Source organism: Cervus elaphus, chromosome 27, assembly GCF_910594005.1.
Source record: "Cervus elaphus chromosome 27, mCerEla1.1, whole genome shotgun sequence".
Taxonomy (NCBI): domain Eukaryota; kingdom Metazoa; phylum Chordata; class Mammalia; order Artiodactyla; family Cervidae; genus Cervus; species Cervus elaphus.
Window position 1 is genome coordinate 46,108,051 of NC_057841.1, and position 3,591 is coordinate 46,111,641.

A 3,591-nucleotide genomic window follows, 5' to 3' on the forward strand; every position below is an offset into this window, starting at 1 on the left:
TTCACAGAAGTGAAAGCTCAGTGACTGAAGGGAAGGTGCCAGTTCCCTTTGATGAAGGATGCTGCAACCCCACTACAGGGTAGGTAACGATGACCCAGGGAAATGGGTAGAGAATCTGGGTTGACCTGAAACAGTATTATGTTCCTGCAGTAAGAGCTGGACTTATGAAGGCAGGTGACAAGTGGAGTTCTGGTCCAAGAACACCCTACAGCGCTGCCAGGTCCTTGGCCTGCCCATGGTTATTTCCCAGCTCCCATGTGCATAGTTGGGATTTTACATAGTAGTTGGCAGAACCCTTATAAGGATTTCCTGATGTGTAGAATAAGAGTCACGGGGAGAAGTCTCTGAAACTGCCCCAACCCATCAAGAAAAAAGTTAGGAGCAATCCTAGGAGGAGTTGTGGAGAGTAGCACCATCAGAAAGGACATCAGGGATAGAGGGTGGTGGTCTTCATCAAAAACCAGCAGGATATTGGCAGGGAAAGGTGGACAAGTGTAAACTTAACTTAGTTAGGAACCCAACCATATGCATCTCACCCAACACAGTGAGGACTGAGCAATGGATGGATTCCAGCGCTTGTTACCTGGCTGTTCACCTGCACATTGGCCAAGAAAGGGATTGGAAGTGAGCTCTTACTGTGCTTCCCAGGCTCTTGCCTCCCCATCACAGTACAGCTCTCTGGGATCCATCTTCACGGCCCCCATACTCGCTTGCTGTCTGAGCTGCTCATCCAAGTGAATCAGAGTACTTCTGATTCTCTCTGTGGGTCCTCCTTCTCTGACTTCAGGATGTAGGAATTACTTGCATATATATTTTTTCTTGGGCCCTAACTGAAATTAAGACTTCTGTATCACTTTTTAAATTTTTATTTACTTATTTATTCATTTATTTGGGGTGTGCTGGGTCTTTGCTGCTGCTCAGGCTTTTCTCTAATTGTGGCTAGCAGAGGCTACTCTCTAGTTGTGGTGCTTGGGCTTCTCATTGCTGTGGTTTCTCTTGTTGTGGAGCATGGGCTCCAGGGCTCTCAGGCTTCAAGAGTTTTGGCTCCCGGGCTCCAGAGCACAAACTTGAGTTGTGGTGCACAGACTTAGTTGCTCTTCGGCATGAGGGATCTCCCCAGACCAGGGATGGAACTGGTGTCCCTTGCATCACAAGGCAGATTCTTTGCCACTGAGCCACAGGGGAAGCCTTGTATCACTTTTTAAATTGGTAATATTTTACTTTTAAAACTTAGGTTGAGTAAAATATGACACAATTATTTATATTTATTCATTACAGGTGATAGGTACAGGGGTATTTGTCTTATTGGTCTGGGGTTTTTTTGTTATCTTTTTTACTGTGGTAAAGTAGACCCAACACGACCCCTCCTCCCTTCATTCCGCTGAGCGGGCATCTCTGTAGTGGAGGGCAGGTAGGACACCTGTCCTTCTGCTGACGCCAGAAGGAACGTTTTGGTCATCAAATTGCCTTATGCTGAGTCTCGTGAAAACAAAGTAAACCCCCTTAATTTAAACTGAGAAATAGAACGGCTGACCTTCAGTTTCATTTTCATAGTTCTGTCAACTTAAAAAAAAAAAGAGTATATAATGTGAAAGTTGTGAATTAACTTTTATTTGGGGCAAAATGAAGATTGTTGCCCAGGAGATAGCCCCTCACAGTAGCTCTGAGAAACTGCTCCAAAGAAGCAGGGGGGAAGGTCAGTATAGATGTGATTCTGATGAAGGGGGAATACATGCAATCAAGCACATATTTTTCCAGAAGGTTTTTCTTAGTCTCGTGAAGACTGCTAATCACAAGGAACAGTTGTCACCTTGAAGGATTTTAGTGCTTTTCTAGATATGAGGAGTTACAAGAATTGGACTCATAAAGTCAGCTCTTCAAAAATCTATCTGAGGACCAGTCCTGCAGTTTTTTTCTCCTCTGAGCACAGAGTGCCTCATTTCTGCTCTTCACCCTGAACTCCTTTCAGTGGATGTTGAAGGTCAGCAGCTGCAGCAGCACATGATTTAATCCTTGTTGAGGTAGATGGCAAGTGCCAATTTGTGGTTGAGAGTTCCATTGAAATGTCCCACTACAATTTATTGAACCAGTCCTCTACTATTAGGCATTTAGATTGTTTCCAGCCTTTCACTATTGCAAACTAGCAGTAAAACAATGCGTGTTACCACAGAGATGTGGTCCTAATTCCCTTCCCTCTGTGACTGAAGTCCAGAAACCTGGAAATACAAACTGGCCGTGAAAATCCAGGACCTGTGGCACCCTAGACAAATGGACACAACTTGTCTGAAAACAAATGTATGCACAGCTTGCTTTAGGAATATATCACAAAATTCACAGGGCTGTGTGATGTAAATGGATGTATTGATAAAGATTTGGAATAGTGGCCAGAGAAGAGATGCAGTGCGCACCTGTTCACCATCCATTAGTGCACATGAAGATTCTCTGTGGCCACCCGACTCCCATTTGAGAGAGAGCACCCTCATGGTGGGGGCTTCCCTGATAGCTCAGTTGGTAAAGAATCCACCTGCAATGCAGGAGACCCCAGTTTGATTCCTGGGTCGGGAAGATCCGCTGGAGGAGGATAGGCTACCCACTCCAGTATTCATGGGCTTCCCTTGTGGATTAGCTAGTAAAGAATCTGCCTGCAATGTGGGAGTCCTGGGTTTGATCCCTGGGTTGGGAAGATCCCCTGGAGAAGGGAAAAACTACCCACTCCAGTATTCTGGCCTGGAGAATTCCATGAACTCTATATAGTCCATGGAGTCACAAAGAGTTGGACACAACTGAGTGACTTTCACTAACCCTCGTGGTGACCATGCGCAATGCCAGGGGCCTGTCCATGCTTCCAGGTGGGGTTCGCTCAGGGGGGTCTGCACCCTGGCTTCTGTGGAGCCCCTGCACTCTGCTGATGTTCACCCCCCTACACATTCTGAGCAGGTTCCTCAGGGTGTACAGGAGGATTCAGGTGAAGCTTCATCTTCTAGGGGTGAAGATACTCTTCGGAATCTTACTCCACAAAGCAGGACAACCACCAGCCCTCTTTTCTTGTTCTCTAAGCTATAATCGTGGCCCTCTCAGAATGGGATCTGCTTCACGGTGGACCCCACCTTGGCCTCCCCACCAGCTGGTATGTGTGTGGGGGTGGTGGTGGTGCACGATGTGGAGAAGCTCCTGCTGAAGGACTTGAAACTGATCAGATAAAGCGAGAATCCTCATGGTGAGTGGAGAAGAGAGGCTGGTAATCAGCGGAGGTCACACCAGGGTTGGGGAGCAGAGGCCTCCAGAGGAGCATGGAGCCTGAAGTGGGGCGGAGGCCACCACTTTGGGGGTCAGCCCTCTGCCCTCAGGGCTGTGACCAAAGTAGCATTCATCCCAGATGGGCCACGTGGGGCCACGCATATGGACTGAGGTGATTCGGAGTCATGCAGACCCATGTTGGCACCGCTGTGGACCCCAGCCCTCCAGCCTCCTTGAGAAGTGCTGTGTGCTTGCTTCGGCAGCACATATACTAAAATTGGAATGATACAGAGAAGATTAGCATGGCCCCCGCGCAAGGATGACACGCAAATTCGTGAAGCGTTCCATATTTTT

The 3,591-nt window shown here is 47.6% G+C and overlaps 1 non-coding gene across 1 annotated transcript; it reads left to right on the top strand.

Annotated features, from left to right (window-relative positions):
* Positions 1–3,484: 3,484 nt before the first annotated feature.
* On the top strand, positions 3,485–3,591 carry LOC122685130. Its single transcript, XR_006338294.1, has one exon. It is a non-coding gene; the product is annotated as a U6 spliceosomal RNA (small nuclear RNA).